This window comes from Pollicipes pollicipes, unplaced genomic scaffold (assembly GCF_011947565.3).
Source record: "Pollicipes pollicipes isolate AB1234 unplaced genomic scaffold, Ppol_2.1 Scaffold_3087;HRSCAF=3621_pilon_pilon_pilon, whole genome shotgun sequence".
NCBI lineage: Eukaryota > Metazoa > Arthropoda > Thecostraca > Pollicipedomorpha > Pollicipedidae > Pollicipes > Pollicipes pollicipes.
Genome location: NW_023596225.1, coordinates 37716015 through 37734194, shown reverse-complemented (window position 1 = coordinate 37734194; position 18180 = coordinate 37716015). Strand labels below are relative to the sequence as shown.

Genomic DNA, 18180 nt, shown 5'->3' with positions numbered 1-18180 from the left:
TACGCGTAGCACGTGCGTGTAGAGCTACGCTCACTCCCATACCGGGGTGGTCGCCACACATGAAGCGTGCGTACAGGTGTGCGCTTGCTCCGCAGCCGCACTTTGCGGAGCCGCGTATGGCCAGCCAGCACGGAGCGCACGGCGCGCGCGCTGCTCCACCGTTGCACAATCACACGGCGCACAGCCATCGCGCACGGCTCGCATGCACGGCGCGCCGCGTGCACGCGCGTCGCATGTGTCGTGCGCGTGTCGCGCCGCGCCCGCGCCGCCGTCTGGCTGCGTGCGGGCCGGGCCAGATGGCCGCCCCGTCCGCTCCCACTGACAGATCGGCGCCGGGCGGCAGCACCGCTAGCGCCGCTGTAACTGCGCCGCCGGGCCGCAGCGCGTCCCGCGCGCCCAACGCCCGCGTGGCGTCCCCTCCTGCACCAGGACGGGCATCGCAAACCCTCGCACCCGGCACTAAGTCACATGGCATGATACGCTCGCATCACTGTGCACCCCACACCCACATCGCGGTGCACCCCATACACACGCCACAGTGTACCCCGGCACTCACACAAGGAAGAACCTAAGCCTAATGCCACCACGCACGAAAACCCCGCGCGCCGGCGCATCCCACATCCACGCCTTCGAACACCCAGCAGCCCCGCCCGGGTGCACCATGCGCCCACGCCGCCGCCCGCCGCGCCCCACGCTGACGGAGCGGGGCGGGGCGGGGCGGGGCGGGGACCGGGCGGGTGGCCGGCCAGCGCGGGCCGCGTCTGCCAGCCGGCGTCACGGTCCCGTTGCGTGCATGCGTGAGTGCACACTTGTGCAACGCGCCACGGCGGCCGGGCACGCGCGCATCACCGCGTGTCGTGAGCATGAGCCGCGGCGCCACGCGAGCCCCTGCCCATGTCATCTACTGAAGGCGCTCGGCCGCAATTTGTATCACGCTTACGGCAGGTGTATTAATTGGATGTCATTATGAGTCGATACGTGAACAAATAAGCAGATGACAAAAAAGTGATTCCATCCATCAAACTGTGGGCTTGGTGCGAGCGCGGCGTTCGGTTACACATCGGCACGCGCGGGAGCTCCCGTGTCCAGGGCGCTCCTGCTCCTGCGCATGTATGCACGGGACAGTCGGCGTCTCCTAGTATCTGGACGTTATCTCCGCATTAGTGATCACGCACACTACGCTGTATCGTGTGAAAATGTGCAGTCGTATACCCGCGAGCGCGTGCCTCCGCTCCCAGATGCCGGCCGCGGAGAAACGCCGGCGACGCGCACAACACTCACGGACTGGGCGGAGTGACGTCATCGGTGTCCTCGGACTCGCTGACCGTGGCGTCCTGCAACGGAGGGGGGCGGGACGTCAGCAGAGGCGTCGGCGCTAGGCCGGACGGAAGGAGGGCCATGGCGGCGGCGATAGGCCGCGCGGAAGCAGCGCCGCGGCGCCGCCGGCTGATCCCGGCCGCCGCCGCACGAGATAGGGCGCCGGAGGCAGCGCGAGCTCGGCGTGCGGTCAGTGTGCTGTGGCGGGGCGGGACGGACGCTCTCCGCCCCCCCCCCCCCCCCACACCCACACCAGGCCGGCTGCTCCTCGACGCTACCTACTCGTCCCGTATTTTGCACGGTGTTCGGCATCTTTTCATAGAAATATGAATGATGTTTTTTCATGCATCTTTCATCATCATGAATGATGTTTTTCATGCATTTTTCGTCATCACGAATGATGTTTTTCATCATCTTACATTTTTTAATGCAAACAAAAGGTGGATAATGGGCCGCAACGAACACAGCAAGCCAGCGTTCGCAGAGGCAGTTTGGCTTAAATGGGGCAGTCGGCTGCGCCTGCAACACCAAACAAGGCGAGCCCACGCGACTACTGCCATTTCGACCGGACCTCGGGGAGGGGGGGGGGGGGGGCGCCTGGCCGCGCGATCGGCACACACGATAGCCCCCGATCAGCGCCACGTCACAGCGTTCGAAACCCGTCCTCCCGCTGGCGCGCCGCGTCTCCCGGGCCGCGGACGGCGCCGCCAGACCGGCCGTCGCCGGCGCCCTGCGGCCGGCGCCCCGGCCCCGGGCCCGCTCCAGCCGCTTGTTTTGAATGGTCCGACACGTTGGCAGCACCCCCGCCGCCGCCGCCGCCGCCGCCGGGAGCCGCCAAGTCGGCTGATGGCATCGTGGCCGCCCCAAAAGGCTGGCCAGCCGGGCCTCTGACGTATTTGTCGCGCCGCGCGCGGTCGGATCCGGGAGCCGAGCGCGGCCGCGCCGACCGGTGAGCTCGTGAGCTCATGATCAGCTGCAGGCGACGCGGGGGCGGCCGGGCCCGGGCCGACCGGCCCAATCCGCCAGCACGGCCGCTGACGGCGCAACCTTTCCAAACAAGGAAAACCGGCCAAAAATGTCGCTAAACCGGCGTCGGCGGAACCTGTGAAAAATGTGGGCACTGGAGAGCTCGCCGAGCCGGCGAGCGTGCTTTTTTGGAGCGTTGAGCCACATGACGACCTGGGAGAACGCGGCGAGTGCGGAATGTCGTGGGCGTAACAGGACAGGTCCAGTACCGGCGCCGGCAGACAGCGTGGGCCGACCTGAGCCATGAGGTCACGACCGAGGGATCTCAGCACCACAGACCGAGTCACATACGGCTGATGTCACTTGAGCGTTCCAATCGTGAGCCGTTAGTGCAAATTATGGAGGTAAACTGAGTTGGCAAATGGTTTGTGTACGGGCAGTCGCCGTGCAATTCATGCGGTAGAAGTATCTGCACTTATGCTGGGCACTGTGCGGTGACTGGCTTGCAGTGATGGAAGAGACCTTTCCAACAGCCTCGGCAGTGTGACCCGGATCTGAAGTGAATTCAGTTCCACACAAGGTCCACAGGCCCCCTGCTCAAATAAAAAAACACTGATGTAGGGGGGGGGGGACTCGACTCTACAAAAGGAAATCAATGCACTCGCTGGTCTCCAGTATCCCATGCTTGCGAGTAACAGCCTCGTGGTATTCATCCGCTCCTTAGTCCAAGGCTCATGGGTTTCTTTGGTGATACTAGACCACCGCCGTTCCGTCTACCTCTCTCCTCTGCAGGGGACCGCGGCTCTCGCGACCAACACCAGTACCTCAGCGCCCACAAGGCCCAGTCACCCGGCGTGGCGCAGACAGCACGTGGGGTGCGCTGCCCGCCACTCTGGCCCCCGGCCTGCTGCCAGCGCGCGCGACCCATTTCCACCGGGCTGCCCCCGCGGCACGGTGACGTCCGACAAGGACGGGAGCTCCGCCGTCGGCACACGCGGCGCCCGTGCAAGGTCAGCTCTCCCTCTCTCTCTCCCTGCGGACCGTGTTTGGCGATTGCGACCCGTGCGGCAATATTCACAAGCACTCAGAGCCCGCGCGGCACAATGACGCGACACAAAAGCCGGCGACGTTTGGCGCGCGGCGGCTGCGGGCGGCTGGGCATACGCCGCAGCGCTGGCGTTTCAATCGCGGGCACGGGGCGCGCGAGACGGTCCCGGCGACCTTATTTGGCGCGGACGATTCAATGAGCAAGTGGCCAAACTGGCGGGCGGTGTTCACACGCCACGCCGGCCGGACGCGAGAGCGTGAGTGTCGATTCGGTCAGGCCAAACCGCTTCGGAGCTTGCAGAGCCAACGATACGCGCGGCCGGCACAATTCACACCGGCCAACAGTCCGAAACGCCGCGCTTTGTAGCGCGCCACGAGTCTCGATAAATTCGGACAAAGGACCGACCCATTCCGCCTCGCCGACCAAACCGAGATCTTAGCAAAGTCCCAGTTTCCCAAGCGTTGCGCAATCCTGCGCGCAACGCGCGCCGCTTTAGCAACCGTCGGCCCGTGCGGCGAGGTCGCGGCGCAGCGCGGCGCGTTCCGGCGCGCGCGCGCAGCCCGCTACTCGGTCGGAACGGCGCACCGTTCGGTAAACACGGCCGGGCGCCGACAAACAAGGCGCGGGCTATCGCCGGCAGCCGCGCGCTGCGGCACAGCCCGCCGGCCAGGCGGCAGCGGTGCCGACACGGCCCCGTTCCCGGAGGCAGCTGAAACAAAAGCCGGCAGCGCCGCCCGGGCCGACGGCACATCCGCCGCTTATTGTCCGCCCGTCCACCAGCCCGCATGCGTGGAATAGGTGGAACGTGGTGCACGGCAGGGCCGAGCCCAGCCCTCCCAGCACTGGAGGCTCCAGTAACATTTTGACTCGTTTGCCTCCACGCACAGACGTTGCGCCTGTTAAATGACTACGCTTACGGCCACAGCTTCTCAGCTATCACTCCCGTTTTTCGCGGCGTTCGCGACCAGCCCCCAAGGTCTGGGCACGACGCACTCCAGATGTCGCCGGGCCGCACATGACCGGCGCCGGAGGTTGCGTCAGTAATGACCTTAGCTGTCGCACGCGCGGATAAACGATCCGAAGATGATTTCTAGAAATCACCAACATGTGGCCCCTGATTTCTTTATGGCGGCGGTAATGGCTGAATGGCGGCGGGATACGCAAATGGCGTGGCCCTCGAATGCCATAACACTTATCTCTGCGGTGGCGCTGCGCCGTCGCTGGGCCCGATGACCCGATCGAAGCCGGCGCCGGCTGCCGAGCGTCTGCAGCGGGCCGGCAAGGCACCGGTCGCAGCCGACCGTGACTGCGTTCTCGAGTGGCGATAGCAAAACGTAACGGTCTCCCGACAGGAGGCTGGCAATGAAGCGCGCCGCGTCCAAACAAGGCAGCGGGCTTCACAAAGCCGACAGCGGTCGCGCGGGCGGCGGCACGTGAAGGCGACGAGGCGCGGCGCGGCGCGGCGCTGGCACATCGGCGCCGGGTGTGAAGCGCTGCTCAGGCGCCCGTGGCGCGCGTAGCTGTACTCTCGCCGCAGGTGACGTCGCTCGACACGGCATCGACGCCGCGCCCGACTAACCACCCGGACGGCTCTGGGCCAGTGGCGCAGCGGCGCGAAGGTCAACGGGCGCGACCGCCGCCTGCGCGCGCGCGCGCGTCTCCGGCACCGGCGGCTCACCTGTGAGGACGCTCTCGCCAGTGCGAAGCTCCCACCGGAGCGGGTGGTCCGGCCGACCGCCCGGCCAGTAGCAGCCAGCTTCACACAAAGAAGACAGCGCAGCCGACCCGGCCGCGTGTCCGTGGCTGACCTGAACGCGCGGAAAACGCGAACACCGCGTCACAGGGTCGGCTCCGTGGTCCCCGTCGCAGGACGCCCGTTTTTTCGGTGCACCGGTCGCTCAGGAGCGGCCTCCGGGGACTTCCCTGAGGCGCGGCCGCCGCCACAATGGCCGGGCGTGTCGCTGCCGGCCCGCCGGCCGAACAGGCTGCAGCTGGCACACAGACCGGGCGACGCCGCCCCAGCCGGGCATGCAGACCACGTCTGCGTCGCGTCCGCCGCAGCCGGCCGGCGGCGGCAGACGCGGCTCTCGGCTGTGGAGTGGCTGTTGTTCCGACCGAGCGCTGGTCCGAGGAAGGGCAATTGCTGCCGTGTTATCCTCGAGACTAGGAAGAAGACCGGCAGAAGACGACAGTGGACTGGAGGATCCGAGCGCGGAGAGGTCGGGGCAGCCGCCGTACTGTGGTGACCAGAGCGACACGGCGCGGCCGTGGGGCCACTCCTGGACAGATTGACGGAGCGCCCTGCCGTTGCGACGGCGTTTATGACAGGACTTTGGAACCATAACTCCACTGACCATGAGTCCCCTCCCCAAGGCGTGACGTGGCTGGGACCTATATGTTACCGTTGAGGTGCATGTGAAGCGGCTTCACACGAAGGGCTTGAAATCCGAAGCCACAAAAGAGAGCCTGGCAAAAGGAGGCAGACACGGGTCGGTGTCTGAGGAGGCAGACACTGAACCTTGTCTGAGGCGGCAGACGCTGAACCGTGTTTGAGGAGGCAGACGCCGACCCGTGTTTGAGGAGGCAGACACCGACCCGTGTCTGAGGCGGCAGACACTGAACCGTGTCTGAGGAGGCAGACGCCGACCCGTGTCTGAGGAGGCAGACACCGACCCGTGTCTGAGGAGACAGACACCGACCCGTGTCGGCCGTGAAGCGATCCCGCAATCACCGCTCAGCCACGACCACGCCGCTGCGTTTCCAAACAACCGGTCCGATTACCGGCGCGCGGGCGGCGGCGGCGGCGGCGACGCTCTGGGTCGAAAGGTCAGGCCTGCACGGCCGGCCGGCCATGCGCAGCCGCCGAGCGCGGGTCGGCCGCCTCCGGAGAGGCGCGGCAGATCGCGACCGCCGGGTCACGGCGCACGCACACGGGCCGACGCCGGGGCGCCGCAGCGGGCCCGGGCTCCCACGCCAGGCCGGGCGCGCCAGCCGCCGACGCTCGCTTCCTCCTCGGCGGGCAAGGGGCGTGCGATTCGCCCGTGGCGTAAGCGGAGTGCTCCGATGCAATCTCCGCGGCGGTAAAAGCGGCGCCGATTGCGTTTTGTTTCCTCCGCTGACAGCCGCCGATTGCGTTTTGTTTCCTCCCCTGACAGCCGCCGATTGCGTTTTGTTTCCTCCCCTGACAGCCGCCGATTGCGTTTCGTTTCCTTCCCTGACAGCGTTCGGCAACCCCGCCTCGCACCGGGATCCCGGTGGCGGTCCGATAAGCTGGAGCGAAAACAGACCGGTCCCAGAGAAGCAGCCTGACCACCCCACCAGGAAGTGCAGCTCTCGGATTGTCCACTTTTCCCTGTAGCCGGCTGCCGCCCGCCTGACCCCCGGCGCGGACTGGGCAGCCCGTGACCTCACCTTGACCCGGCAGCAGGGTGAGGGCCAGCGGGCGAGCCCCGGGGCGCGGGAGCGCGCGCCACCCGCCTCCACCGTCATCGCGCGCGCCGCCGCCGGAGAAACTGTCGCTGCCGCGCTCGCACGCACGGCGGCGGCGCGACAGGTGCCGCCCATGGCCGCGCGGTCACGTGACGCCGGCGCGGGCGCGGCCGGCGCGTCACGTGACCGGCGCACAGCTGGCGGCGGGACGACAGCTGGTGGCGGACGGGCGCGGCCGGCTGGCTGCGGCGGGCGCGGCCGGGAGGGGTGGCATAGCATGGGCCCAGCCCAGCCCAGCCAGGCCGGTTCGTGTCCCGCGCTAGGACAGCACCCAGTCGCGGCGGCGAGGGAAACGGCGCTCAGGCGCAGCGCTGCCGTTCGGTACACAGGCCCAGCTACACCCAACAGCCAGTCGGCTGCCGCTGTGCCGAGCTCCCGCCGGAGTACTACTACGCTCCTAAATCGGCCCAGACAGCTCGCCGCGCTGGCTCCACAGTCCACCGATACTGATTATGGGTGTTTGCCATTGCTGCGCATTGCTTGGCGCGCCCGCTATACAAAGGTAGCTGGAGGCTGGACAAACCGGGTGCACCGAGCACCGGGCGGCCGCGTCCACGACATTGCACACACGGCACGAAGATCATTCCGCACGCGTTCGCGGTTCCGTCTGGCTAAACGTGGCGGAAGAAGGCAAACAATGCTCGGCACTGGAACGGCGTAGCAAAGGTGACGGGTTCGGGGTGCACACGACATGCTGGTGCAGCCGATACTCGGAAGCCCCACGACAACCGTGCACACCATTCCGAAAGTCGTTACTCAAAAGGGCCGCAAGAGCCCTGCCGCGCCGCAGTCAGGCCCATGCCCGGAGGGTAGCCCGGTGGTCGGAGCCGAGCAAGCCTCACCCAGCCCGGCGCCGCAAGCCACGCCAGCCTGTCCCTCGAGGCAGCTGAGTGATGTGGGGCGAGTGCGCGAAGGCTCCTGATGCGGCACTTGGACGCCGCAGGGTAACGACCACCCCAAATCTCATCGCGAATTTACGCTAATCGATCGAAGCCCTAACACTTCCTAACCTCGTTTTATGGCGATCAAAGCAGACCGTGACCCAATTGAGGGAGATCTGCCATTAATTATGGCCGGTTTAATCTTCATCCATCCATTTGGGAGACGCAGGATGTTATAGGATGAGCGAACAACGGCATATGGTCCAGTTCATCTCAATGGCGCACCCGAACTCCACATCGCATTGAGAAGGAAATAAAAACGGCGATGACTCGGCAAACATTAAGGGGAAAACTCCGACGATAACTGCCTAGTTTCATATTCATGTGCGAGTTTCGCGCCGCTAAGGAGATAACGTACCGTTTCGAATAGCGCTACAGTACGAAGGACTCGAGATAACAATGCAAGATCCGTTTGTGACGGCCAGAACGCACTGATACGGTTGACAGGCCCGAAAAGAGCACGGAGACGGCGTCCCAGCGCTATAAGGGGGTCGGACGACCCGTCCCTCTCGACATTCCTGAAATTTAACACCGCGCTCGCGACGTCCACGGAACAGGACATAACTTGCATTATACATCCTCTCGCAACCTCCGCTCCCCTGAGCCGTAAGCCGGCGGCACTGCTTCTGGATGGCCCGCTTTACTCCGGAATCCGACAGCGGAATCATGGCACGGAAACAGTCCAATGAGTCAGGCGGGGGTACGAGACGCCCCAATGGACCTTGATATACGACACGCGGGGTCCAATGCTCGACATGGTCAAAGGCCGTCTGAAAGACGACCAGCGAGAAAAGAGAAGAGACCGAGAGAGAGAGGGGGGGGGGGGCATGTGACATGACCAGACCATATATATTTTAGATCGCTTTTTTGTCATTTTTGATTTTATTAGATTTCAGAAAGAGGTTTCAGTGCGTAAACAAAACTGAAGCGTTCATGAAGTTGTGAGATGGCCATGAGTCTAAATTGACCAGCCCTGGGCGAAAGCGAGGTTCATTATGACCCGTCAAGAGCACCCTAGGAATATCTGGGTCCCAAATGGCCGGAAACCCGCGATGGCCAACTCGCCTCTGCGTGGCCGCAGCTCCCAAAGTCCGGGAGGATTACAGGCCGGCAGGAAATCCGACGAAACTAATGTAAACTAACTAATAAGATTGCACGTATGCTGGGTAAAGCATGTTTTGGATAAAAAAACCGGCTCCAACTCTCTCCTGAGACCTTCAGGCATGACTACAGGAACTACAGACGGTTCCCTCGCGTCGAAGGAGACGACCTCAGGCCGTCACCGGCGAAGACATGACATTCCCCAGACACGCCAGGCCGGCAGCCTCGCGAGGGGACCAGGCGCGAGGGGTGACCCGCTGATTCTTGGGACCTATCCAGGCCAATTGCTTCTCCTGCTGTCACTGGCTCCAGTCCACACCTGTCCTTAAGTACGCGAATGCCGTCTGGGGGGGGGGGGAGGGGGCACTCAGCCGAGGCCTGTTTCCGATGGAAAGGATGTAGCGCCGGAACCCCAAAATCGGTACACCACACCTGGTGCCTGCCGTGCCCGGAATGGCCGCGAGTCCTGCGGCTGACATCCACTCTCTGCTTGGAGCCCTCTCCTGTGACGTCATTTCCCTTCACGTGCTCACTACTGACGAGCGGTCAACAGGCGCGAATTCCTTAACACACACTCTTGACGACATTTTAAAATTACCCGACCTTTGGGGAGAGCGGGGATAACATTTACACCCGCCATCTCATTAAGTACAAAACAAAACAAAACTTGCAGAACGCACAGCTGTTACAAAACATAGTGCGACAGCAGGCCACCAGGAGCCTTTGTATATGATATTGGTGACTACGCTTGTGTTGTCTGGGTCATGTCAGATTTGGACACCTCCTGACCTGAACAGTCAGGTGATAATATCACCCGTGCCTGACCGTCAACGCTATCGCCACGTTTCCTAACACAAATGCTACTTAGCCCCAGTAACTTATATGATCTTTAAACCCATTTTTCATTTTTAACGACGTGTCTGGCTTTCCAATGAAAGGAAGACGAAGTCCATATGCTCCATATGCTCGTTTGGGTTATGTGTACCCTTGCAAACAACCGATGGGACCTGTTCCCTCCGCTTTCCAGGATGCACATTAAATCCCACCAACGCAGGATACGCACACCAAACATTCGTGGTATTATGTAAGTCAACGGTTAATGGTGGTCATAACGGACAGCCGATGACAATGAGTATAAAAACGAAAACACCTGAGAGGCACATAAAACTTTTCTAGCCGCTCCCGAGAGAATGCTACACAAAGTATCAGAAACACTGAAGGCGAGTTGTAACGCGGCCGCACCATCCAATGATCCCGCCCCAGCAGATAACAAAGATAGTCCCGCTGACCGACGTGACAGCGGGACTATCTATCTTTGGACGGGACCCGAAGAGCCGTGATCTTCAGGTCCCGTCCGAGGGTGACACGTTCCGCGTCGTTGGAGGGACACAGATGCGCTGCACAACATGGGCAGCCAAGCTCCCAGGGCGCAGCTCTGGGAAAAACCGACTGCATGACAGCAACGACGACTGCAGAATGCACGAGACAATATCAGGTTTCAAGCTGTGGAAGCCAGATTGCAGTTTAGCCAGGAGACATGCACAACCAGAACCGCATTTGGCCCACAACGCCCTGGTCCTTAAGGTTGAGTGGGATTAGATCACCTGCTTATATCCAACGAGGATACTTGACAGAACATGAATGCCGTGGGACTAAAAATGGCAACGCATACCACCAACGGCCTGCCCACCAACCGCCGCTGCTGGTGAGTGATCAGCTGGATATGATGATACGCACACTAATATATATATATATATATATATATATATATATATATATATATATATATATATATATATATATATATATATATACCGAAGGATACAATGGTTAGAATCTGCTATTTTGCAACATTATGATGTTTTAAGCACTTGTCGACACAGACACCGCCATCACATCCAGTACATGTTGTTTATGCATATTTAGCCCTTTCCTGTTGATCGTTAGGTGAAGTATGTTCTTAAAAAACAGGTGACAGGAATACTGCGATGTCCGCTTACGAAAACTCTGATGTCCGATTACCACATACTCCGATGTCAGATTACAAAACGAGTTACTCAACTGCTCCTGTTTGGCTTTTTGCTTAACTACTTGCCTTTTCCGGTGTGGAAAGAACGGCTGCTAACAGACGTGATCATTATCATTATAGAATGATACTGAATCGTAAGCCAATGGAGACAGCCATCTTGGGTAACCCATGTAACTAGATAAATTGAATTTATCGATGGACCGAAATATTCGACTTGCATGAGTTTGGCAGACAGCAGTGCGTTGGTGTTACGCCCTAACATTAGACAAATGTATGATTAGAATATTGGCTGGCCCGCCAAAACCTGGCAATTTTAATCGAAGAGCCACGTGAATTTGGTTTGGAACAGTAAATCTTTTCGCCACCACGGCGTAAGATCTAAAAAGGCAACGCTAGTACCGTATATTGATATTAGCCAGGATGAGCTCAGCTGAGTGTCTATGTAATTCGCATGGCCCAATGTGGCGTTACTTAGGTCGCGGCTTGTCACATTTGAGGCCGGCTCCGAACAAGGCGTTATTGCCGACTCGCCGATCTATATCCGGCGCTGCGACACGCGGGATGACGTAGGGATCGTGCAGGGACGGCACGTTCCGCTTGCATGGCACAGCTGGTTTCATGTCACCCTCAGCCTGTTCTCGCTGACGATATCTGACGTATTTCTTAAATCGCCGGACAATGGCACGATAGATGGTTCGCACTCCATTAGAGGCGAGAGCCTGCAGTCTGCACACATTGACCCACCCTTTCCCAAAACGGCCGTCAGTTTTCCCTCTTGCCAGCATTCTGACAGGCTCCCCTCCTTGGTCACGTGATCCAAAGTATTTGGATCTGTTTCCTACATATGACCTGATTTTTTTTTGCAATTCCCAATTTTTTGTTTCCCATGTTTATCAAATAAGGACGTGAGCAGTAGTGATGTAGCATCATTGCATGAACATGCTGTCATATCAAACATTCTGCATTACAGTAAATTGCAAATTTCACAACATATTTCCAAGAATTGTTCCACCAGATGCTGAAAATGTGAAAATAATGATGCAAACTGACCAGTGGTTCCCATGATGTATGCCTGTCAAAAGCATCACTTGCCAAGTAACCCAACCCAGGCTGCTGAGGCTACAATGTTTCTGATCAGCTCACACTGAGTCTCATCAGCCTACAAACTTACTCGTACTAATAACTTTGTGGTTTATTGATGCAACATACACCTATGGTCATATGAAATGGCCATCTTTCATACTGATTGCTGCTAGTTGCTGTCAGGGATGATAAACCCTTGGCTTGAAGCCAGACATAGATTCCATCCAACACTTGTTGTGAGGCAAACATCCCAAACAAGTTCTACATTCTAGCCATACATTCTTTATATCGTCAACAGTTGGCTGACTTTAAGCATCTAATTCACCATGCAGAAATGATGCACAGTGACCTTGGGAACACAATCACAACAAACAAGTTATTTAAGACAGTCTGTCATACAGGCAGCTGGAACCTACAATCCTGCTTGCATCAGAGATTCAGATGCTAACGTCACAATCGCAGCCCCTGGCACACAACTGCATGACATGCTATTAAGTGTACACCGCTTGATGAAAAATGACCATTAGGCAGGTCTGCTATATTGAATCAGGAACTCGAAAAAGTAGGATCATATAAATGATCTTCTATCATCTTTGAATGGCAAGGTTCAAACAATGTTAGCAAGAGAACAAACATCAAAGAACACTTTGCTATTATATAACACCCAGCAGAACTATTGCTTTATATAAAAAATTGCTGCATCTACAACATTATCCTAATAATATTGTCAAGATACTTACAGGAAGCCTAACAAATGGCAGGGAACCTTGCTTGTTGACATCCTCCATTTCAGATGTTCTTTCATCAAATGTGTCTAGAGCAGTTCCATCTCTGTCACTGTCAGCTAGCCATCACCAATGCATGAAAGCCAGGTTCTCTGCAATGGGACATCACCACATATATGAACATAACAATAATAAACTAATTCATATGGAGCTCATGACAATTAGTTTCAAACCTAACTGAACTATAAAATTAAGCTCAATATCTGGAAGACAGATTTTCAATGCCACTTTATGGATCAGCAGTTTTAAGAAAGTCTAAGGACAAAATATTCACTTCCTGAAGTCACCAAAACAGCATTACATGCTGGACCCGAGACAACCAATAGGTACCAATCCAGCAAAAATACATTTATGCCACTGGCAACATACAAGCCTGTTCTGAAAAAATCTGGTATGGACATAACCACCAAAGGAGAAAAAATTAGGTATGCTGTGAAACTGTTTTGCTCATCATCAGGCCTATTTCATAAAGCATTTCACATCACCAAAAGACTTAGTGACTAATATTGCTTCATCAGTGGGACAGGAAGGTTCAGCTATTTTTTCAGAAGCACAAAACAAGCTCAACCTGTGTATTCAACACGCAATACCAGCAACTTTTAGACCACGATAGGCAAGCAGTTGCAAGCACACAGTACCAGTTCCCCAATCTGTACCAGCATTTTAGCTCCATGGTTTCATCTTCAATCATGATGGGGCGAGTTCTTCGCGTCCTTACAATGATCCGATTTCAATGCACACCATAGGTATCGCAGCAACTCACCGGGATACGGGACTAATATTTGTCCGAATTGCCAGATATGTCTAGGCCACTCGACACCCACGTCCACCCACGAACTCCGCCCTCCCACGTCTTTCGCTCCTGACCATCCAAAGCCTTTACAGTAAACAAGAACGACTACTGAATGATATACATTAACGGCGCAGTGTTTGCAATCACCCTACGCTGCCGTATTATCAGCTGTTAAATTAGATTTGGCCTTTTATCACTTAATAATTAACCGAGGCAGTTGCAATGAAGCCAATATCCATGCACACTACTAAAGAAAATAAGTTAAAATGGTCATAATAATGAATATTCGGTTACAATTACGAACCATGAGTGGAGTGTCCGCTTGCTAGTATGAACAGCCGGCCGCCACATTGAGACAATCAAGAAACATAGACTCGCTCTGAGAGTCATGGCAGCGTATGGGGTAATGTATGTCTGTGCAAAATTGCGGAAGCAGCAATTAAAACTGAAGCCAGTTTTAAAGAGCTTTGCGAGATAAGGCCAGATGTCAACGATCCTGAAACGTCTTGTATTTTAACGTTCAATGACTTACCCGCATTAAAAATCCCCGCCGCAGACCTCCACGGCCGTTGCCTGCGCGGACGCTATGTCTTGCTCACACCGAGCGATGGTAGCCCCGCTATCTTCCTGTCTAACTGGCGTTCTAGAACTCTACCGGATCGCTGTACCTGGCGCTCGTGGGAAAAGTTCCAAAGGGTTCACCCGCCGCTGTACCGGATTCCGTGTTGAGCGTCGGGGCGCGGTATCTGATACGGCCGTGGGGTGGACGTCGGCCTACTCGGTACCGCGGCGATGTTGCTACGGGTTAGCAGGCGTGTATGTGGCGCCGACGTACAAGTCGCTGCCGAATCTGCACCGTGCGAGGTGTGACATGGCGCCCTCCTCACAATGCCGCAACACTCCTTGATTGAACATATTAATCAATCACCCGAACGCTTTGCTGCAGCGGATCTATCGTACTTTAAGGGGACTGTTCCACATTTGCATGATTTTTTAACTGAAATAGGCATCTTGAAGATCATTCGGTGCGGGACTGCGGGACCAGGACTGCTGCTGGGCCTGGGTCTGGGACAACGGCTGGGCCTGGGACCGGGACTGCGGCTGGGCCTCGGCCTGGGACTGCGGCTGGGCGTGGGCCTGGGAATGTGGCTAGGCTTGCGTCTAGGCTTGGGACTCCGGCTGGGCCTGGGCCTGGGACTGCGGCTGGGCCTGGGGTTGGGACCGCGGCTGGGCGTGGACCTGGGACTGTAATTGGGTGCGGGCCCGGAACTGCGGCTGGGCCTGGGTCTGGGACTGGGCTTGGCACTGGCACTGGCACTGGCACTGGCACTGGCACTGGCACTGGCACTGGCACTGGCACAGAGGCTGGGCTGGGGCTGGGACTGGGGTTGGGAATGAGACTGGGGCTGGCACTGAGGCTGGGCTGGGGCTGGGGCTGGGGCCTGAGCTTGACATAACATGGCCAGCAGCGGCAGACTCGGGCAGGGCAGGGTGCAGTCAGCCCCTGCCCAATCCGGGCAACATTTAACGTGACGACAGAACACTCGCGAAAGGAGCCAGTTACAACGCCCCTCCCTAGCCTCCACAAAGGGTTCGCCACAGCGGGCATAACATGACAGGGCAGAAGACAGGACCGGAGGGAACCGTGGGAAGGAGGGGGAGGAAGCAACAGAACAATACAAATTAGGCAAGGATTGATTGGCAGATGGGGCAAGACGGAAATGCACAGCGTACGAGAGCACAGGACAGGAGACAGCAGAATGGGACAGGGCGGAAGATCATGGCACAAGACAAGGGATCAGATGATAGCACAGGGCAGGAGACGACAGGAAGACTGGGCTGAGCGGAGGGATAACGGCTAAATGGGCTGAGCGCTGAGTGAGATAAGAAGGAGTTTGTCGTAAAAGATAGCTCTCAGGTACACACGACAGGTTCTAGAAATGACAAAACAGATCAAGAAGGAGACGACAGAGCGAAAGACAGCACGTCACAGCACCGGATGGCACAGAATGTGGCAGAGTCGAGAGGAACTTGTCAAAATGAAACAAGGTATAGCTGAAAGGCCATTTCAAAAGATACTTCCTTCGCTCCTAACGCAATTACATGCATGCAACTCGTCCCTTGCACGTCTTTGCTTGGCCTAACGTCGTTTCCGTTCCATGCCGTTAGACTTACTGGTCATTTTAAGGCGAACATAGTGCATCCACACCTAACCAGCGTACGCGCACTGTCTGCATCGAATGACATCACGAATGCGTGAGATCGCACCTTTTCAAATTTACAACAACGTGCGTACGAGGCCATGCCTCCCGGCAACAGAAACCTAAACAGGTGTGTTGCTTTTCAAATATGAGAATAATGGTATACAGCTTGGCGTGTTTGGACCATATGTTTATGATGCATGCCTTCGTTAATGTAGCGATGTCGTCCCGCCCGAACGCGTTCCGCGGCACCGTCCCTTGCCGCCCCTCCCCCCCCCCCCCCCCATCCCCGCCCCTCGTCTCCCAGCCGGTTCGCCACAGGTCACCGTGCAGTGTTCCCCCCAAAACCACCTTTGCTCCCAAATCACACGTGCTAGGGACGCTATTTTTGGCGTCAAAACACGCGCAATAGATACCCCATTTGTCAGAACGATACATTTAACCTGATAACGCTCACTCTGTGCTGACAGAGAGATCCGTGAATCTGCATTCAACTCCTATCATTCCGCTGGTCACGCGACATTCAAGGCCAATACAGATATATTTAAAGGGAATGCTCCACATTTGAAGATGGTGAAGCCAGCATCAGTTATGATGAAATAAGCTCACTTATACACAAATACACAATGGTATTCTCTGCAATGGAGAAGACTGCTATTAACAACACAATTTTCCGCTTTGGTAAGTACAAGCGTTTGCATGCTTGCTTCGCTGTGGTACTAAAACACGCAGAAAATGCAATTATGCATCTTTTTTAATTTAAATCACGATTCTAGGTGCCTGGTTGCCGAGATATGGCGCGAAATGTGACAAAACGGCCGATAACGGCCAAACTGTCTTGCTGACTCGTGCATGCATGACACACAGCATGTGTGACATGCCAATTCAGACAGCGTAATTTTCTATTCGAATGCTATCAACGCGTGCAACTGCCCGGTGGCTGAGTGCATTGGGTGCTGCAGTGCGTCACAACACCCTTAAACGTGTGAAAATACGAAATGCAATCTTTCTGGAGCTTGTGGGTGTGGCATGTAACCTGTGGGTACGCCCACGTAAACACACGACTGGCGATTCAATTCTTTATCGCGGCACACCAGTCCCGTGCGCCCATACGATGAGTGCCGAATTATGGCGTAAAACGTAAAAACTGACGAAATCAGCAAAGTAGATCTGCACAGCTAGTGTGCACCTGCAGCATCACATCTTACACCACGTGATTGCCCATTAAATTGCCTATCGAACCAGGACACTCCCGGGTCGCTTGGCACGTTAAGTGCCGCGATACCGGCAAAAAGTTTAACTCGTCGAAAATAGCCAAATTGATGTTTCGACACGCAGGCTTCATGACACGTGGCACATGTTCTTCCATTCCTTTTCGAAGCGTGCCACTCCCGAGGGTGTCCGTGTCCCGGATGCCGAGAATTGGCACGAAACGTGTAAACCCGTGGAAGAAAACAAAGCCCATCTTTGAGCGCGCGCCACATGACACGTGCGACCGAAACATTTTGCATGTCACATGTTCTCGTGCCACTCCCGGGTCCCTCCGAGCCGCAGTTGTCAAGATAACGGTGCGAGGGTAGCATAATCGGTTGAAGGCAGTTAGTTACAGCAGCCAGTCACTTGATCAAACGGCCGTTTAACCTTGAAGAGACCGCCTGCGTCGGCCGAGACACTGGACAGCACCGTTCCTTTGCGGCGTAAAAAGCCGCCACGCAACCCACTAGTATCAGGTCATTTGTGAGCGAATCATTGCAAAAGTATGACCAGCAAATGGGTGGTATAGAGGGGGAATGAATCGGCCAACACGCTACGCTGGTGTAGTTTTCAACGCTAAATTATGAATAGTTCTAATGGTGGCGGCTTGCATTCGGTGCCCGTTTTTAAAACTTGGTCGTTTGTAACTTGTATCGCGATTTACAACGCAACGGTGTGTCGCACAAACTCGCGATACGCCCTGAAAATGCAGATAAGTGGATGCTAGTGAGTGAATGCTAGGAATCAAAATTCACGCATCAACCTGCACTGCGCGCAGACATATAGCTCATAACGTAAAAACCCGCCAAAACGGCCAGCTCCATATTTCCAGCAGGTGCGCACGTGCCACGTACCATGTGGTGCCTTAAACGCATACCATTCCGATGGCCTATTCTATTGTCTACCTGGCTGTGCAAGTTTCGTGCCGCTGCGATCCGTGATTATTGAGATATGGCTCCGGGAGTCGACGCGTAGTAGTACGGCAGTCGCGTAGTCCGGTAGTCGCGAAAGTTGCATCGTCGCCCGCGTTGGGGGCTTGGAGACCTTTTTTGTGCACAACACGCGCTCACTTTTGCGAAATGCAGAAATTTGAGGTCACACTGAAGAGCCCTGCCACCAGCTTTCGGTCGTGCGGAAATTTCATCAAAAATTCCTTGTCGTTTAGCTTGCGCA

At 56.7% G+C, this 18180-nt stretch overlaps 1 long non-coding RNA gene across 1 annotated transcript; it reads right to left on the bottom strand.

Moving 5' to 3' along the window:
• Window positions 1-1200: 1200 nt before the first annotated feature.
• Window positions 1201-13615, bottom strand: LOC119090686 (uncharacterized). The gene is made up of 3 exons (XR_005093288.1): window positions 13523-13615; window positions 12715-12851; window positions 1201-1334 (listed from the first exon to the last, which is right to left on the bottom strand). It is a non-coding gene; the product is annotated as an uncharacterized LOC119090686 (long non-coding RNA).
• Between the last annotated feature and the right edge of the window lie 4565 nt (window positions 13616-18180).